The sequence below is a fragment of the Vulpes vulpes genome, chromosome 12 (assembly GCF_048418805.1).
Source record: "Vulpes vulpes isolate BD-2025 chromosome 12, VulVul3, whole genome shotgun sequence".
Lineage (NCBI taxonomy): Eukaryota > Metazoa > Chordata > Mammalia > Carnivora > Canidae > Vulpes > Vulpes vulpes.
In genome coordinates, this window is record NC_132791.1 from 130,640,185 (window position 1) to 130,661,515 (window position 21,331).

General features: G+C 41.4%; 1 protein-coding gene and 1 pseudogene across 9 annotated transcripts in view; one reads left to right on the forward strand and one right to left on the reverse strand.

The window, feature by feature from the left end:
- Positions 1–21,331, reverse strand: part of YAP1 (Yes1 associated transcriptional regulator) — a 113,378-nt gene that overhangs the window by 69,315 nt on the left and 22,732 nt on the right. The window lies entirely within an intron of this gene.
- LOC112925934 (thymosin beta-10-like) lies at positions 18,340–18,469 on the forward strand (annotated as a pseudogene).

Below are 21,331 nucleotides of genomic sequence, written 5' to 3' on the forward strand. Positions count from 1 at the left end.
AATAGGGTCCACTGTCCTGCAGGGCGTGGCACGTTGTGAGTCATCAGTCAGCAAAATTGTTAGAAGACACAATCTTAAAAAATAAAATAAAATAAAATAAAAATTAAAAAAAAAAGAAGACAAACTCTTGTGCTCATGATTCTTGGGACAGTGAGAAACACACACCAGTACTTCTACATCATGTGTTAAGTGAGTGCAGTAGTTACATGGAGAACTGTGCTGTAACAAATCCTGGTGTTTTTGGGACAGAGGGTGGACAGAGTTAAGTATCACCTAAGTGTCACTGCAAACTCCCTGTCTGCCAAATGTTGCAATTTTGTTTAAAATCCAGAACTAGTAACAAAAAATGGGGTTGCTATGAACTAACCATATCATATTACTGCTTGCCTCCTTTCATAATCCACTTCTGAAATGTTCTTCTAAACCAGTAAAATCCACCTTTCACAAAACCCCAGCAGTGGAGTCTTTTTAAAAAAAAAAACATTTTATTTATTTAATTGAGAGGGAGTGGGGGGAGAGAGAGCATGCAGGAGAGGGGGGGCCAGACTCCCTGCTGAGTAGGGAGCCCAACATGGGGCTCAGCTCAGGGTTCAAATCTAGGACCATGGGATCACAACCTGAGCTGACGGCAGACGCTCCACCTACGGAGCCCCCCAGGTACCTCCCCCAGCAATGTAGTCTTATTAAACTGTCTGCACTTGTCCAGAACTACCTAGCAAATTGGTTCTTTACAACTCTGCCAAGATTCTGTGATGACCGATGCCACAAATCGGTTATAAGAATTTAACAACATAATTAATAAACTATTTGAACAGGAACGTTCTCTAAAAATACACCTGACAACTGTTTAATCTCCTAAAACACTTTTCAGACCTTCTCATATTGTGAAAGGGAAAAACCAAAAAATTTAGCAGAAGTGACCTGCTTACAGTAACCCTCAAATAAAATGCACATTTGTGAAATCATCTTTGCTGCACAAGCTTGTAATTCAACTGTTATGAGAAAGGAGAGAAATCCCTAACTTTTCCAAGGCGCCTGGCTGGCTCAGTTGGTAGAGCAAGGCAACTCCTGATCTTAGGGTTGTGAGTTCAAACCCCACAATGAGGGCAGCAGGGATTCCTTAATAAATAAAAGCTTAAAAAAAAAAAGTATTGAAACAGAACACTCTCACATTTAACGAAAAGAAAAAAGAAATTGCTAGTTTTTCCCAACAAAGGTAAACAAAAACTGCAATGACAGAAGTGTGCTCTGCTTTTAGGGTTAGAGACACCTGTGCAACCAAATCACCACCTCTTAAAGTAAGACAATTTGTACTCAAATGTGTAAGACCATAAAACCTAAGTATCTAATGAGAAGCCAAGTGGTCAAACTAAAGGATTCTTTTTATTAAGAAAAATTAACTTTTAGGAAATAATAAATATAAGATTAAGTCTGGAAAACCAGGAATAATACAAAATAGATGTGAGGAATGTTTTAATTTTCAAAGTTCTATTACTGCTATCAGGCTCTCAAAATACTATTATGGCAGGACCGGTTTTAAAATTTAGAAAGTAGGCAGTCAGCCGGGACCTACTGCTCACTTATCAAGCCCATGTTTGTTGTGCAAGTGTTATTTATAGTCACATGCTAGAGGCTGTCCCCCAAGCTAGCTAAACCTACAAGCTTAATTGATTATAGGAACAATGATACATTGTGTTCCATCATCCTTCTATGAGCTACAGTTCCTAAGCTACAACCATATGCTTTTTTCTAATTGTATAGATCTACCAGGGACTAGGGTTAGAACCCTCCAAAATTCCGAGATGTGCACATACTGGAATTTCTTAATAAGGATGAGAAGACTTACATACTCAGCCCTTAGGATAACATAGTTTTTATATTACTGGAAATCAGAACCTTAAATTGAAATTTAAATAACTGAGCTATCATTAGAGCCTATTAAAATTGGGCTAAAATATGAACAAGTGTAGGCAGAAACACATAAAAGCAAACGTACAACTGATTATACTCTACAAACTGTACACCACTGTAATCGGACCCCTATGCCCTTAGGTTAAATAAAATTAACATTTGCTCACAGGTATGAAATCAATTTAAACACGACTCAACCATGTTGTCATATAAGAGTGACATGCTTAAATGCATCTCCCTTGGAAATGGTTATTCTCCAGGGAGGGGTGAGGATGGAGCAGTCATTTGAATGATGCCAAAACTCAAGTGGACACTTCCTGAAATAAATACAAAAGTTCTCTAAATCCGGATTCCAGATGGCTTTTACCTGTAGTTACGTCCAGTGACATTCTATTCATAATGCCACAATGACTGAACACATTCTCCCCAAAAATTCAAAAAGCAGTATTTATGTATCCTTTCATGATGTCACAGCACATACTGAGATTCACAGTTGTGTTAAATGAACAAAGACAAGAATTCAAGTCCCTGGATTCTAAGTTAGGGTCTACCTAGCTTCCTTCTTTTTTTTAAGGATTTTATTCATTTATTCATGAGAGACACACAGAGAGAGGTAGAGACGCAGTCGGGGGGGGGGGGGGGGGCAGGATCCCTGCAGGGAGCCCGATGCAGGACTCAATCCCAGAACCCTGGGATGATGACTTGTGCCCTACCTAGCTAGCTTCCTTCTTAAGAGTCACCTTAAAAAAAGAAAGAGAGGGCAGCCTGGGTGACTCAGCGGTTTTGTGCTGTCTTTGGCCCAAGGTGTGATCCTAGAGACCTGGGATTGAGTTCTGTGTTGGGCTCCCTGCATGGAGCCTGCTTTTCCCCTCTGCCTGTGTCTCTGCCTCTCTCTCTCTCTCATGAATAATTTTTAAAAGTCTTAAAAAAAAAAAAAGAAAGAAAGAGAAAAGAGGAGTGCCTGGTAGCTCAGCTGGTTTGGCGGCCAAGTCTTGGTTTCTGCTCAGGTTGTGACTTCACATGGTCATTGAGATCGAGGCCCATGTCTCAGCACAAAGTCTGCTTGTCCCTCTCCCTCTGCTGTTCCCCCACCACTCTCTCTCTCTTAAATATTTTAAAGAGAGAGATAAAAGAAAGAAAATGGGGGAAAAAAAAAACAAAAAAAGGCAGAACTATGACCAAATTAAAAAAAAAATTTTTTTTCACAATCCACTTCTGAAATGTTCTTCTAAACCAGTAAAATCTACCTTTCACAAAAACCATTTTGGGATTCTGTGAGGGGGAGAAAAAGCTGAGAAATTTAAGAACACAGAACATCCACAAATGTTATTCCTTATACCACTTACGTCAGAATTACCTGGAATATTTTTCAGTACAGTGAGATCAGAGAGTAAATGATCTAGCAACTTTACATATGCTTTCATAATCTGAGATCATTACATAAAATAAGAATTCATTTATTCACTCAGAAGACCCAGATAGAGAGAATCCAGTCTCTTCAAAAGATGACTGATGGCTTTCTCATATTCCTGACCAAATATTGTTAAATGAAACTAGTACATGTCAGATGTCAAGATGAAGTGACTTTGCTCACACCTTTTAAAGACCCTGGCAGGACTACCGTCTCATTTGATAATTGTTGGTCTGGGGGAAGGGGGTGGGAGAAAAACCCATCAGGGTGGCCAAGAGGTGTGTTGAGCAGCAACTCTGACCTCATTGGCCATGGCAGGAGGAGACTCTGGAGCAGGGATGGAGCAGACAGATAAGTTCAGATCGTCAAAGGAAGCTACCCCAGCTTTGTGGGTCTCATCAGACGCCAGTGGCTTCCAAATAAGGATCTGCTCATTGCTGGCTCCTGTGTCTACTGTGAGGAAACCACACTTACTAACAAACCTGGAACTGTATTCACCTAGGATCTACAACTACAGTCAAGTTCTCGACTGTTAATACAACAGAATTTCAGCTACCCAAAATATTAATATAGGACAAGCACAACAGTCTGGGAAACACCTCCCAGATGGTAGAGCACCAGCAAGGCAGTCTAGAAAACCCACAATAAACACTTCTGAGCAAAGGAGGCAGATGGGCCTCCAAAACAAACACAAACAACTTTCAACATCAACTGCTGGAGCCCTAACCCCCACCATTTTGATGAAAATGATACAATCACACACACACACAAAAAGAAAGAAAATGATACAATCACCACTTGCCTTAAACAACAGTTTGGTAACACTGTAGAATGTCTTCCATCACCTAAATTAGCAAAATAACTTGTGCATATTCTACACTGCACTTTCAGGACATGACAATAAATGTTTTATTAAATTTTGATTTTGATGTTTTGTTATTGAATCATTAGTTTTCACTTGAAACGATGTTACTTGGCTAACTCTGAATTTCTGTTAATGCCTCCAGGGATTCCTTGGTCAGAAGAGAGAACGTGACACGGTGGTGGAAAGGTGGAAAGGCACTCTGTTTACTTACTGAACTTAAGGTACCCAAACTGTCAAGTCCTTTGTCCTTTCTGGACCTCAGCTTCCAATAAGTCAAATCAATACTTCACTTTTTGAATGTCTACTAAACCAAACATTTTATCCATATAATCATTTTCAAAGTAAATAAATATCTGACGATAACACCTGCAAAATTTTAAAATTGTTTTATTATTTAAATTCCAAATAGTTAACATATAAGGGCTATAGGTTAGTTTCAGGTGTACATATAGAGATTCAGCACTACCATACATCACCCAGTGCTTATCATGACAGGTGCACTCCTTCATCCCCATCACCTATTTCCCTCCTTCCCCACCCACATCCCCTCAGGTGGCCAGCAGTGTGTTCTCTAGAGTTCAGAGAATGTTTCTTGGTTTGCCTGTTTCTTTTTTTTTTTCCCTTTGTTTTGTTCCTGAAATTCCACAAATGATTGAGATCATACGGTGTTTGTCTTTCTCTGATTGACTTATGTCACTTAGCATTAAATTCTCTAAATCCATCCACATTGTTGTAAATGGCAAGATTTCATTCTTTTCTATGAGTAATATTCCAGTGTGTCTACAGACCACATCTTCTTTATCTACTCATCAGTTGATGGACACTCAGGGAAAATTTATGTTGAATAGAGTGACAGAACCACTTAGCTAAATTCCACTTATTAGTATTAATTAATCATGAAGAAATGAATAAACTTTACATGAAGCACTACTATAGACCCTAGTTAGATGGTTTGCCAGGCCTATGGATTTTAAATGCAGCAAAGGGCCACATGGCCAATTAACCACCAACCACCCTCCCTCTACCCATTAAGTTCTCTTCATATAGCCATGCCATCCTGATTTTTTTTTTTTTTTTAAGAAAATGAAAGCTGGACACTTTCCCAAGCCAAGCTGACCTTATTAAGTAAGGCTGGCATACAGGGAACATGAAGCAGTCTATCAACACTGAATTATAGTCTATACACACTGAATTACAAATACAGAATAAATGGTGCTCACTTTGTAAACTTCCCCCGTTCACCAGAATGAGAACATTTGTTCAGATTGAAAACTAGCATTCAACTTGTTTTTTTAAAGTTGCAATTGAAATATGATCCTATCACTGAAAATAATTTTCTCTGAACCTTACAAATAAAGTGACTATGAAATTCAGTTAGACTCTGAAATGAATATATTGACACCTTCTTGAAGGGGATTTTTTTTTTTTTTTTTCGGATATTGGTAGGATATGTTACAAAAAGTCATGGTCATTAAAAGGAAATTAATGAAAAGGTTATACTGCAAACACCAAGTAACAGGATCACCTAGGGACTGCCTCCATCTTGGGAGAGCCGCTCAGTGGGCTGGATCCCCAATTTTACATGAAACCCTGGCTCAAGGAATAGGCTCCTAGTTAGTCGTTCTCAGGAGTTTGCTTCCAGTAAGAGTTCTTGTGCATGAAGACAGCATTTCTCTAGTCTCTGGATTAGGATGCCAAATATCTACAAATTTACGGAAAACAAGTCCAAGCTCCAGGAATCTAAAATATTAATGAGGACACGGTTTACTAGATTGGGAGTTTCACTTTAATTCTCTTTAAATTCTCCTTCTGTAAGTAAAGTGATTAATAAATAACGGAGGTTCCCAAAGCAGGAACTTTATTGGTTTATTTATGGAATTCATTTGTAATTCACACATCGTGTACTTACGTAAAAATAATGGATTCTTTAAAATAGTGCCAGAACTCCTCGATTTTAAGGTGAGAAGGCTCAAACACCTCAGTATGAAATAAGTTATTTCTTTGTATATTAAAAAAAAAAAAAAAAAAGATCTGTATGCAAGGGTCATACAACATTTTGTGGAGCACCACCTGTGAGAAGGGGCGGGGCTGAGGGGCGGCCATGCCTGCTTGGGACTGAGTGGTATGCAGCTGCTGGGCAGACACCAATTATTAGAACAGCCTGAGAGCGACAGGCCCAGCAGGAATGCCTCGGCCTATCGAAGCAAAGTCCAAGTGGAGAAGGACTAAAATCACCAATGGAAAGGCAGACTCTAAAATTCTTAAAATAGGAAAAAAAAAACTTTATACCTGAGGGAAAAGTTCAGTGACTGTTTCATGTTTCCCTGCCTCTGGTCACATTTTACCATGGATAGTAAAATAGACTTATTCTGCTATAATAGAAGATGTCCAAATAAGCAAAATTTGGTGACTTCTATGGGCAGGGAAGTTGAGGAAGGAACAGTAAAACACAAACAAAAAACTGTTAGTTTAAACTACCTCCAAAATCATGTAAAAAAAGCCTTAAGAAAACCACCAATATTAGGCACCATAAAAGGTCCCAAATTTGCACAGCAAAGGAAACCATGAACACAATGAAAAGACTAAACCTTCAGATCTGGAAAAAATATTTGCTAAACCATATATCCAATAAGGAGTTAATAACCAAAACATACAAAGAACTCATACAACTTAATAGGGAAAAAAAACCCCAAACTAATCCAACTAAAAAAGGACAGGGGAGGGGCAGTCCTGTTGGCTCAGCGGTTTGGAGCCACCTTTAGCCCAAGGGTGTGATTCTGGAGACCTGGGATCAAGTCCTGCATTGGGCTCCCTGCTCGGAGCCTGCTTCTCCCTCAGCCGGTCTCTGCCCTCCCCCCCTTCTCTCTCTCTCTCTCTCTCTCTGCCTCTCATGAATGAATAAATAAAATCTTAAACAAAAAAAAAACGACAGGGCTAACCAGGCATCTGAAGAAGACACATGAATGACCAATGGGTACTTGAAAATATGCTCAGTATCACTAATCATTAGAGAATGACCACCACATACCGGTTAGAATGGCATCAAGACCAGATATCACAAATGCTGGCATGGATGGAGGAAAGGTAACCATCAAGCACTGTTTGTGGAATGTCAACTGGAGCAGCCACTACAGACAACGGTATGCAATTTCCTCAAAAAGTTAAAGAACGACCCTAAGATACAGCAATTCCACTTTTGCAGATTTATCTGAAGGAAACAAAAATACTAATTCAAAAAGATCTGTGCACTCTCAAGTTCACGGCAGTACCATTTACAGTAGCCAAGATACAGAAACAACCTAAATGCTCATCTACAGATGAATGCACAAAGCAGCTAGGTGTGTATGCACATACTCAGCCAGTAAGAAAACCACAAGGAAATTTTGCCATCTGTGACTGTGGGAATGGACCTGGAGCATAATGCTAAGTGCAGGAAGTCAGACTGTACAATCTAACACAATTAAGATGTGTACGATTTTAAGACGTGAAATCTTAAAAAGAAAAACACTAAACTCATAGAAAAAGAGATCAGACTTGGGCCACCAGAGGTGGGGGGTGAGGAAGGTAAGTGAAGGAAGGTGATGGCAAGGCACACATTTCCCGTGGGAAGATAATGGAGAACTGGCAGCGCAATTCACAGCACAGGACTAGTTAACTCTGCCTGAGGACATGGTGGAAGCTGTTAAGAGAATTAGTCTCTAAGCGTTTTTATCACAAGGAAACATTTTTTCTTTAAAGAATTTATTTGAGAGAGTGTGAGCAGGAACGAGAGGATCTCAGGCAGACGCCCCTGAGCCCAATGGATGCGTGGCCACAACCCAGATCATGACCAAGAGTTGGACTGAGTCACCCAGGCGCCCCTTCCTTTTCTTTTCTATACCTCACCTTCCTGCAGTTCCTCACTAAGAGAAATTGTACAGGTAAGTTCAAACTGCAGTTTGGGGAAATCACAGGTGTCAGAAGGGCCCAAGGGAAGTGGACAAGCCTGGCTTTGGGAGAACCACCCTTGTGATCATGGCTTCTCCCCTGCCAGGTATTTTTTCTTTTCCTTTTATTTTATATCTATGTAAGATGATAGACATTAACTAAACTTACTTATGGTAATCATTTCACGCTGTATGCAAATCAAATCATGATGCTGCACACCTTAAATGTCTACACTGCTGCACATTCAATTCTACCTCAATAACACCTGTGTGTAAAATCCCAAGACTTTGTTCTTTCACTAACCTGCATAATCTCATGAAACTGTCTTAATGATCTTTTTTCAAAATTGTTACAGCAATTACAGTGTTTTACTTCCATCCAATCATTTAAACATTCAAGTTCCCAACAATGATCATGGTACCAGGTAAAGGGAAAACAAAAATAGAAACGTTTTAGTTATAGGGATTCTGAACCTATAAAACATAATTTGTTTTTCTTTTCTTATACAGACTAGGGCAGAGATTGGGAGGAAAACCAGAATATGCATTATCTATTCTAACATGGGCTGCTCAAGTCTCCCTTCCACCACCTGAACACAGCACAGCTCACATCTACCAATGAAGGCAGCCTCTGGATTATATTCAGATCATTTACTTATGTCCCAGGCACAAGTCTTCTGCATCACTAACTGGTGATTAAGTCAATACAAAGAACAGAACTGCAGAGATCAACAGGTAAACAGAACAGTCCACTGTCAGGACTAGAAGGAAACTTGCAGACCAACTGTCCCATTTTATAGATGAGGAAGTGGAGAGACAGTCTTAAGTGCTTGTGATGGGACCGTGACAGATTTCCTGACTCACAGTGCGGGACAGCCTCCACAGACAACACCCAGACTGATCTCCTAAACCACAGACTGACGGAGCTTGGTCTAGAGAGGCCAGAACAGAAAGTGTGGGCCCCGCCTACCTGTCCCAACACCTGCTGACACCAAGGTCACTGGGAGAAGCAGCATCTACAACTGCTTTGATGCCAATGACTCAAGTTGAAAAACAACTCACAGCAAAGCCATTTTATCAGCATCTTGAAGCTCTTCATTAGCCAGGTGAGAGGTGCTTACTACAGATGGTATGTGACCCACACTGAACAGAACACTTCCCATTGTCTTCTCAGCAATACAGAAGACAGTGTGCCCTGTACAAGTCCCTTTACAGGTACACGAAGGGACCTCCTCATTGGGATTCTGAGTGCTTGATATTTACTTACTATTAACTACTACTATTACCTCACTTAAACCACAGGGAAAATATCTGAAGTTACACAAAGGGTTCTCCTAGTCACTTGTGTTATTAATATTAAGGCTGTCTGGCCTCCAGCTAAGCAGGTTGTGACACAATGCTTGCAGGTTGAGCACTATCCTTGACCTCCTAAGTCCAATCCTCCCTCACTTGGGAGAGGACAGACTGAGGTTCATGATGGATTTAACCCCCTGCCAGAGATCACAACATAGTATCCAGAAGAGGGAAAACTAGAATTCAAATCCCCTTCCAATCAGCTTTTTCCTGTGCAACCCCAAACCTCTTCCATACCACAAAACAACTAAATCCAAAGCAAACCAAATAGTAATATCTGAGCTATAGTTCATTTAAAACACTTACTGAATAGGTAACCAAGTGCCAAGTACTGCTGACATTAAAGTGAGTAAGACATGGTTCCTGACTGGAGAAATTTCCTACTAGAAGGGAAGAAGACCCACAACAAGGAAATTTTAATAAACAATGATAGAGAGGGAGGCTTATGGTACTTTTGGAGAGGTTCTTGGTCCAACCTGGAGACACAGAAGACAGAAGAGGTAACCTCTGACCTGTGCACTGAGTTGGTTGAAAAGGGGAGGAAAGCACTCCCCCAAAGAAAGGGCAAAATGAGCTAAATCAGAGGTGTGGCTTTTGTCCACTTCAATCAAAGAGCCCAAGTGGATTTCCATTAAACTCCTCTGGCTGAAAAAGATGAACCTGACTCTCGTGATCAAATACGCCTCTAGACATTACCAAATGCCTCCAGGGATCAAGAGGACTAAACCAACCACAGTTAAATCTTAATAAAGACCGCATGTCCCTTCTTACATAGATAATATGCTCCATTAGAACGTTATTATTTAACAAATACTAGGCCAGGGGCGCCTGAGTGGCTCAATCCATTGATGTCTGACTCTTGATTCTGACTCAGGTGGTGATCTCATGGGTCGTGGGATCATGCCCTAAGTCAGGCTCCATGCTGGGCAAGGAGTCTACTTGTCTCTCTTCCTCTCCCTACTCACACTCTTTCATATTCTCTCAAATGAATGAATAAATAAAATCTTTAAAAAACAAAAAGACACAACTACTAGGCCAGTGGAGATTTACATACACACACACACATTTGTATATATATATATAATATAGATATATAAAATAAAACGGAAATTTTTTTTTAAGATTTCAATTATTTATTCACGAGAGATAGAGAGAGGCAGAGACAGAGGTAGAGGGAGAAGCAGGCTCCCTCAGGGGAGCCCAATATGGGATTCAATCCTAGGACGCAGGGTAATGCCTTGAGCCGAAGGCAGAAACTCAACCACTGAGCCACCCAGGTACCCCAAAATGGAACATTTTTTAAAGAGAGACTAGATCTAGGAAAATCTAGGAATACATGAATCGCCAGGATAAGGATGGCTATACAACTCTACGCAGAACATCCATGCTACTAATAAGCACTGATGTGGTTCCACTTCCACTACTGTAGAAGAGACCATCAGAGAACATTAATGATCTTAATATTTACTTAAGACTCAAATACTGTAACTCTGATTCCAAATTTAGACGTCTCTATCACCTCTATGTGATGGGAACTTTCACCAAAAAATCCCCAAACGTTCTACCACATTTCCTATGTTCCTCCCAAGCAAGGAGGGGTCTAGCAGCTTGTTGACAATGAGCTATGAGAAACTTTCAGGCCAAGCACAGACAACAAAATATGTAAATTCTGCATGTTTCTCTACCCTTTGCAGGATAACACTAATGGGCAACATGGCAACGTCACACGGGAGTATACCCAGGATGCCTGAGTTGCCACGGAGAAGACAGCGACCTGAATACTGCCCAATCACAGAAATTATTCTGTGAACGATAAGTAATGTGTTTAGGTACTGAAATTTCTGGGTCGTCAGCTACCCAGCATAACCTAGCCTGTCTTAATACAAAATGCGGAAAAGTGCCATTTGATGTGTCCACTCATGTGTACTTCCTGGAGAATCTGCACAGGCTCTAAACTCCTAGTCTATCAGAGAAAAAACAAGCATTCAAAATGTTCACTATGACAATGATCTTGGATTAAAGAGGTAAGGAAGGACTCCAGGAGACCTTTCCCCAAAGATGCAAAGGCTAACGAGCACATGACAAGATGCCGGTCACCAGCCACTGGGGAAGCAGCCACAGCAGAGGTCTGCCACCAGAACAGGGAGGATAGGTGTTGGTGAGGACATGGGATATGGGATAGCTCTGGGCATTCTGCACTGCTGATGTGAAGGTAAGACAGTGCAGCTCTCATGGGAACATGAAACACAGTCACACAGGAGCCAGCAATTCCACTTCTAGATACGTACTCAAAGGGAATGAAAGGGGCTCCAACAGATGCATGTGTCCACCCACATCCAGAGCACCACTATTCACAACAGCCCAAAGGCAGAAACCCCAAGAGTCCATCAACAAATGAATGAACAAAATGAACAAAAACACCAACAATGATTTACTCAGCTCCAAGAATAAAAGGAAGTACCCAGAACAGGCAAATGCACAGAAACAGCAGCATCAAGGTTTCCACTAGAAACTGAGAGACAGAGGAGAGAGTCACTGCTTGCTACAACACGTGCAGAGTTTCTGTTCAGGATTATGAACAAACTGGAAACGGACAATGCTGATGGCTGCATAATCCTGGGAATGTACTTACTGCCACCAAACCATAAGCTTAAAGATGTACATCAGTAAAACTTTATGCTATATATGCACATACATCCTATGTACCACAATTTTAAAGGCAAATACATAAATCACACAGAGTACTGGAGGTTTCTTTTTCACAGCCTAAGATCAGGTGAAAATCTTTCTAAATATGCAATTAAGCCACATTTTCAATTGTGTCTTCCCAGAATTGCATGTAACCAGCTTTATCTCAAAGGAAGTTCAGTGAACCTGCAAACACGGAAAAATTAAAAGAAAAGCAAGATCTCGGGGCGCCCTGGGGGGGCGGCTCAGTCCGTGAAGCATCTGCCTTTGGCTCAGGTCATGATCTCAGGGTCCTAGGATTGAGCTCCATGTCAGGCTTCCTGCTCAGCTTCTCTCTCTGCCTCTCCCCTTGCTCCTGCTCTCACTCTGTCAAATAAATAAATAAAATCTTAAAAAAAAAAAAAAAAAAGGCAGAATCTCTATACAGTCTCTTGTTAACTCTCCAAATCTACTTGATACCTTTGGCAGATCTAGGCTTTGGCAGCTAACAAATATGGCAACCCAGGAAAGGGGCAGAAATCCTCAAAGTGAAGCAAAGCTATGACCAATGAGCCTTAGCCACAAAACTGATGGCTGACAGACTAGCCTAGCAGGCAATCAACAATGAGATGCACTCCTTTCAGGTAAATGTCCCAAAGCTCATTGCATATTCTCAAGAGGTATAATTTTAACTGAGTCTGGAAACAATGGATTTGGGCACAAGTCGAATCAGAATAGTAAGCTGTATAGGGTGGAATACCAGGTGCAGGGCTGTGGGACATTCCCCATACAATCATCAGAATCATGGACCTATCTCCTAAATGCAATCCTAAACCACTAAGAGTGTCAAACATAAAGATTCTATGTGAATTGAAAAATATTTGATAATTTCATCAAGGTAAAGGAAATGAAATTTCGGGGATCCCTGGGTGCTCAGTGGTTTAGTGCCTGCCTTCCGTCTAGGCGTGATCCTGGAGATCTGGGGTCAAGTCCCACATCAGGCTCCCTGCATGGAACCTGCTTCTCCCTCTGCCTGTGTCTGCCTCCTCTCTCTCTCTCTGTGTCTCTTATGAATAAATAAAATCTTTAAAAAAAAAAAAAGAAATTTCACACGATAATCACAACCATGTGAAAGAAAATATTATTTGATTATATGTATTTCCATAAGGAAATTCAGATCAATAAAAAAAAGATTTGCATGTATAAAAAATTTTCATCCTTTACAGGTTCTATTAACATTTATTTTTAAGATTTTATTTACTTATTCATGAGAGATACACAGAGAAAGAGGCAAAGGAGGCAGAAGGAGAAGCAGGCTCCCTGCAGGGAGCCAGATGTGGGACTCGATCCCAGGACCCCGGTTTCATGACCTGAGCCAAAGGCAGATGCTCAACCACTGAGCCACCCAGGCATCTTGGTTCTATTAACATTCTTAACCTGATGAAAGAAAAATATTTTAAGAACTAAACCATGTATCAGGTCAGTATATATGGTATTTTTAAATCAGTGCAGGCCATGCACTACTCTGCAAGTGTTGTGGGAACTGCAAAATAAATACTACAAGATGGAACCCCTACTCTCTTGAGGATGCCAGGGAGAGGGAGTAGGATCAAGCTACTGCATCACCACATACATCATTGAACTCAGGTTTAACTTGGTAACTAAAGCTATTCATCATTAGATTTTATAACTCAACAATTTGCCATGCAAGATAATTGAGCACTAATCCATCATTCTAAAAGTTCCCAAAATGCTGGCTGGTAATACTTCAACTGGCCAAAGATCAAATCATCCCGAGACTTCTTCTTTGACAGACAAAAGGCCACTCCAGTGACATTCCCGGTTCCTGTGGAAGGAAGTGGGCCCACTGCAGCCAATCTCCTGGGCATGGGTCCCTCCATGGCTGACAGCCTTTCCTGTCTGTCTCCAGTCTTGAGAGATTCTAGGAAGTCACAGCCTCAGGTCCCAGCACAGGACCCTAGAAATATATAACCTTTCATGTATGCAATTGGTCCATCAACAACAGGCCAAGTCGCCACGCAAGGGATAGGCAGTGAGACTCAGGGTGATCTAGCCCTAAGCACTGTCCCAGGTCTCGGTAGGACAGAGGCTTGCAGGGAGATACGTTTAGTATTCCACATAACAGTGAACAAAAGTGATCACTTTTAGCTTCCCCAACAATCTCTTCTCACTTTCCATTGGCATAAATCAGTGCTGAATCGTGTATATGCCCTTCCTTGGTCACTTCCCACAACAGCCGTCATCAGTTTGGCCAGTCATCTCACATGACTCATTAGAAGAGCTAAACCAGACAGCCATCTCCCAGGCACCCCCACAACAAGAGGCTGGGCCAGCTTTCCTCAACCACGAGTTCAGCCTCTCCCTTCCCTTCAGAACAATGCATGTGGCTTTCCCAGTCCTGTGCCCCTGGTGGCACAGCCCACTGCCCCTGCCCATCTCACGAGCCTCCTGTTCTCTACTGCAGACAGGACACCCACTCCTTACCCAACATGCGTGTCATACTCCTCTGACGCCACCTCCATGGACAGGACAGGACAGGCCTCTTCCTTCTCTTCTTCTGCAGCCCCTGCACACTCTGGTTCAGGAAGCTGTACACTGATCACCGGCAGGTGAACGTGCTCAAGTTATACAGTACATGAAAGTTCAAGTTATAAAGTATATGAAAGTTCCTTTCATGTGCTGCTTTGGGAAAAGTCTCAAGTTTCTCCATTTGCTCCAGTATGGTGTTTTGCCCACAGCAGTCACTTTAAGTAACTTAAAGGAACTCCTGTTTGAAACTGTACTAAAAACTCCCTGGCAACATCTGGAGAGAATACCAGGAAGAGCAGTAAAATGTCCTCATCAAACTTGTGCTACTAGTGGAAGACAAGGCTACACCTCTCCTGCAGAGCTGTCTGCTCATGCCTGGGATGACATACAGAGCCAACAGCTGACTATACACAAAGGGTACCGGCAGGTACTGAGATCATGGGTTACTTATTGGAGGTTTTTGAGCCTGTTTTTATAAGTCTCTCCCCTTCACGACCTCCACCACTTGTGCAATAAACAATATAATTTCTATTTGTTCTTAAAAATGGACTGATAGGGCAGCCCTGGTGGCTAGCGGTTTAGCGCCGCCTTCAGCCCAGGGTGTGATCCTGGAGTCCCAGGATCAAGTCCCACGTCAGGCTCCCTGCATGGAGCCTGCTTCTCTCTCTGCCTGTGTCTCTGCCTCTCTCTCTCTCTCTGTGTCTCATGAATAAATAAATAAAATCTTAAAAAAAAAAAAATGGACTGATAAAATGGTGGGCAACTAACTGGCAAAAGACATTTCAGAATTTGCTGTGCTATCCAGAACAGGAGGAGAACATGTAAAGGGCATACTGATCTCTGCAACAGCTGCAGCATTGCAGCCACCCCAGATTTGGCCTCAACACTGAGTGGGCATCACGGCTCCCACGGAATCCACAGACGTGCAATACCAGCAAGTACACAGGACTCACCGGGCCAAAGGAAGCACTAAGCCAAGCACAGCGTAGTCGTAGGTCCTGTTTTTTCAGTTCTTATCTATTACACAAGATTTTCCACACAAATAAACTAGATCCAAACCTGCCATCCTTCTGCAGAAACATGAGCTGTCATAAACTTCACTAATTTCAGCTTTCAGACCAATGGTGTTCTTAGGCTCCCAGAGCCCTGAAGCCAGGTATTTACAGATAATCAGGACGTTTCCTTGCAATTTAGAGATGAAAGCTGCAATCTCTCTTACAAGTCAGCTAAGAAACAACCAAGCGTCCCAGGTTTATGCATGCCCTGGTATTTTCTTATGTTATGAAATAGCTAGAATTTAAAACAAACTTAAAACATTAAGAATTCTTATTTCTAATACAGACTGTACTCTATCCTAAGTATTGTAAATAATGAAGGACGTAGTCAAAGTTAGTACACAAAAATGATTTTAAAGCTTTTTAAAGACTTTTCTTAAGCTTTGTTTTACCACAATTCCACAATACTCTAAACCTAATAGTAAACGTGTTCCTTTTATTTTTCAGGACTATCATTCTCATTTTTTTTTTTAATATAGCAGTTTTTACACCTGCTCATCAAGGGCCCCATTCTCATACTTCTCTTGTAAGGAGGGACGACACCCATCATCCTTCCAAGCAGATGGGAGTGTCATCCTGCCCTTCAGGAATTCATTTTAGCAAGTGAATTTAATGATTTCAAAAGGTAGGAGAGACCCAGAAAGATAATTTTACGAACTCCATACTCTAGCATGTACACTCTGTAATGGGAGGAAATTATCTTTTTTTCTTTCAAATGTACATCCATTGAGCACAGAGTATTTTGTTATAACACCCTTTTGTTAAGGGTCTCAGGACACTTAAACCCGAAGGGGATTATTATTTTTTTTTTAGATTTTATTTATTGATGAGAGACAGAGAAAGAGAGAGGCAGAAACACAGGCATAGGGAGAAGGCGGCTCCATGCAGGGAGCCCAATATGGGACTTGATCCCGGGACTCCAGGATCTTGCCGTGGGCTGAAGGCAGATGCTCAACTGCTGAGCCACCCAGGGATTTCCCCGAAGGGGGGTACACTTATACCAAGTGTGTCTGTATACGAGTAATGTAGAAATAATTTTTTTTTCCGATTTTTATTTACTTATTCATAGAAACAGACAGAGAGAGGCAGAGACACAGCAGAGGGAGAAGCAGGCTCCATGCAGGGAGCCCAATATGGGACTCGATCCCGGAACTCCAGGATCATGCCCTGGGCCGAAGGCAGATGCTAAACTGCTGAGCACCCAGGGATTCCCAGAAATAAATACTACTAAAGCTAAACTCTCTCATTCTAACTTACTGTCTTTCTTTAAATTTTTTTAAAAAGATTTTATTTATTTATTCTTGAGAGACAAAGAGAGAGAGAGATAAAGAGAGGCAGAGACACAGAAGGAGAAGCAGGCTCCATGCAGGGAGCTCGACTTAGGACTCGATCCCAGGTCTCCAGGATCATGCCCTGGACCAAAGGCAAGCACTAAACCACTGATCCACCCGGGCTGCCCTTTCTTTTAAATTTAATCAAGTTTTTTTAAACTTTAATTCCAGAGAAGTTAACATGTTAATATACTATGTGGTATTAGCTCCAGGTGTACAACAGTAACTCACAATCGCGTACACGACTCAGCGCTCAGCACAGTCCACGTGCTCTTCACCCCCGTCCTGTCTCCCCTGCCTGCCTCCCCTCTGGTGACTGTGTTCTCTAGAGTTAACAGTCCACGTTTTTTGGTCTCTTTTGTTGTTCATTTGGAGTTTTTTATATTCTACATATGAATGAGATCAAATGAATTTGTCTTCTCTAATTTATTTCCCTTAGGATAATACCCTCTAGCTCCACCCATGTCATCGCAAATGGCAAGATCTCATTCTTCCTGATGACTGAGTAACTGTTCCAGTATATGTACAACCACCTTTTTTCTATCTACTCACTAGTCGATGCACACTTGGGCTATTTCCATAATTTGGCTACTGTAGATGGAGACTGCTATCAACATTGGAGTGTACCTACCTTTTTGAATTATGGTTTTCATATTCTTTGGGTAAATACCCAGTAATGGAATTACTAGGTCATAGGGTCATTCTATTTGCCATTTTCTGAGGAACCCTCATACAGTTCTCCACAATGGCTGCACCAGTCTGCAATCCTACCAACAGTGTATAAGCTTTCCCCTTTCTCTACATCCTTGCCAATATTTATTATTTCTTATAGGAAATTATCTTATTTATATTGTCAGAATACAGACTAAAATTTCTATCTAAAGATGAACACTGGGGGCAGCCCCGGTGGCACAGCAGTTTAGCGCCACCTGCAGCCCAGGGCGTGATCCTGGAGACCCTGGATCGAGTCCCACGTCAGGCTCTTTGCATGGAGTCTCCCTCTGCCTGTGTCTCTGCCTCTCTCTCTCTCTCTCTCTCTGTGTGACTATCATAAATAAATAAAAAAAAAAAAATTTTTTTTAAATCTTAAAAAAAATAAAGATGACTACTGGGAGTGTTCTAGTACTTTACAAATCCTCATGGAGCTGTGATGAAGATTACATGAGAAAAGTAGCTTAAAGTACATGGCATAGGTCTCTTGCTGCAGCTACAAGAGTGGGAGCACCAGGCAGCAGGCTTGCAACAGAATTCCTCGGATCGCTCTAAGAAAATGGCAGACGGACCAGACATGAGGGAAACTGCCAGCTTTGATAAGGCCAAACTAAAGAAAATGGAGACACAGAAGAATGCCCTGCCAAACAGAGACCATTGAGCAGGAGAAGCAGAGTGAGATTTCCTAATAATCTAGAGGATTCCCCACCCCCATCATCTTCGAGACACCCCAGTCATGATGTGGAGGAAGAAGAGCCACCTGCAAGATGGGCACGACCAACAGGCTACACTGTGAACCTGGGTACTCCGTGCCGAGGCCACTGGCCTTGCAGGTCTCTGAGAGGACCCCCCCCAATCGGACTGCCAAATTCTCTGGTTTGCTCTGGGATATTATAGCAAATTATTTGTATGATTAATGAAAATAAAACACACCTCGTGGCAAAAAAAAAAAAAAAAAGCACATGGCATAATGCCTGGCTAAATATTTATTTATATTTTAGTCCAGAATAATGGGTAAGAACATGGACTCTGGCGCCAGACTGGCAAAGCTGCCTGGCCACGTCACCTGTTAGCTACAGGATCTTGGTGGAAGTGTGCCTTAGTTTCGCATCAATAAAATGGGGATAACAGAGTCACTGTGAGGATTCAGTTACTCCATATGAAGGACTTAAACCAGTGCCTGGCACATAATAAACACTCAACAAATGCTAGTCATTATTGTTTTCACTGTGGACTGATTTTAGAATAAATCATGCCCTTGGGGCACTGGATGGCTCAGTGGCTGAGCATTTGACTCCTGGTTTTGACTCCCCCCGAGTGGACATATGCACGCTTTCTCTAATACAAATGGATAAATCTTAAAAAAAAAAACTACGGAAGTTGAGATGGGGAGGTTTAAATACTGTCAATACAAGAAAGAATTTGTGCCAGTGTCTGAGCCTTAAACGACTAAAATAAAAAACGGGGAGGTGTTGAGGGGAGCTCCTCAGGTAAGCAGCCCTGAGGGTGGGCACACACTCACTGGGGGTGCGTGCAGGAGAGCAAGGAGGTGGTAAGCAGAATCAAGGCTAGACAGGAGATCTGGGGCCAGGCCAGTGGTTCCACTGACTTGTACACTGCCAATTTAAACCAAGCAAATTAATTCCTTGATATAACTGATTCAACTAAGTCAACCTAAGCAAATTTCTATTAAGTGACCGATCTCAACTACTCAGGTAAGAGGGCTTGTCTTCTGTATATCTCTGGTGAACCATGATTTTGCAACCACATTTGTCCTGAAAGACTCCAAAATATTCAGGCATCAAAACACTGCAAATTTTGAAAGGCATAAAGAACAAGATGAATAAGCAAAGGAGTAGAAAAAGTAGAAATACATAAAAGGAAGCTTGGATGTGAGAGCAAGAATCCCGAATTTATGAAGTATTACTCATCTTATCCAATACTTGCAGGCCCGTGAGGTTGTGTTTTGATCGTAAACAGTTCAAACTGACAGGACTTTTTACAAATACTTCACGCTGCCCAGATGAACCCACTTCTCCCCATTTCCCACCAACCTTTCTGTGCCTTCTTTGTTTTCTCAGTTCAGTATTCACAGTTTCTAGGGGTGAAAAGACTTCAATGGAACATTTACCACACGGTTTCTTTTCAAGTTGATTAGGGTTAACATTAACACAGATACTTCTCTCTGCATCTGGAGACAGCTTCTGTGGGGTGAGGACAGGGACAGGTCTTCAGTACCACTGCTACTGGTCCTCTAGAACTCTCTCCCAAACTCTTGAAGAAATGCTACACATCTTCCCTCTCCTCTCTACAAACAGTTAGTTGCCTGTCGACTCTCAAGACATACAAAACCAACCAGTGTATCTGGGACTCTGACCAATTATTGGAGAACATCAAAAGCATGCAGTTGAACTCCAATCATTAAGCAGAATACTACTATTCTTAGGAAACAGCAGGGTTTGGTTCAGTTGGCAACACTCCTGGCCTCTGGATCAAGAGGTCACAGTCTCACATTTCACACAAGAACTCCAGTTTACAACCCATGCTAACACTCCTGCAGAATAATTCAAGAGGCATTAAATGACAGTCCCATTAAAAACCAAGTATCTAGCAAAATTTCAAACCTTGAAAGACAAGGTGGAAACAAACTGGACATACTAATTCTTCTTTTAAACAAAAGCCCATGTGCTTAGAAATAGGCGAGAGAAAGAAAGAGGGAGAGTGAGTGACTAGGTTTTGGCCAAATGTAGGATAAATGAATTAGATTTCATAACAACACTGGCATTTGCTTTTAATGCCCTGGTTCCAAAAAAGAATAGAGCAACATGTGCAATAAAGATTTCATTAAAAATAAGCTCTGGTGTCTAAATATTTCTATTAAATAATTTAGCTTTATACTAGGGTGGTGGGCTAAAAATATAGGAAAAGTTTTTGCAGAAATCAGAGGCCATATCAAGAGATTTCATGCAGACAATCTACAAGCACACAACTCAGACAGGGTGGCACCAAGTGATTAACAGCCCTTTACAAAAATAGATAAATAATGTTGCAATACACATGCTCTCACTTGAAACACTAGGCTGAATTCTTGAAAGCAGAAGCTTATTCTGTACTTTAAAAAATCAGTAAATCTCCTTTAAAATTGACACAACAGGTTACTTAACACCAGAGCTCCTAAAATGTCAATAGGTAAATTTCCTTAAATAAAACTATTTTTTCCCTACTTAAAATGATACAATGAAGTATTTTCCTCTCATGGAAATAATTCAGCCCTAGGATCGTTAAAAACTCTTACCACTTAAACTAATGTTGGGCATAGCTGGGAAAAAATTCTGTGTGTAGTATAAATAAATTTTTATAATGCCATGAATTTTCAGTTTTCATTTTAACTGGGCTTGTCTGGTATTATTTTTCAGTGTTCAAACAGCTTTAGTTATGCCTCTTGATCACAGGTCTGGAGCCAGAAGGCACCCAGGAGGTCACCCTGTCTCTTGCACACTGGATTGCCAATGCTGGAATGCCCTCTAGCAGAAACCTGCCAGGCTACCCAT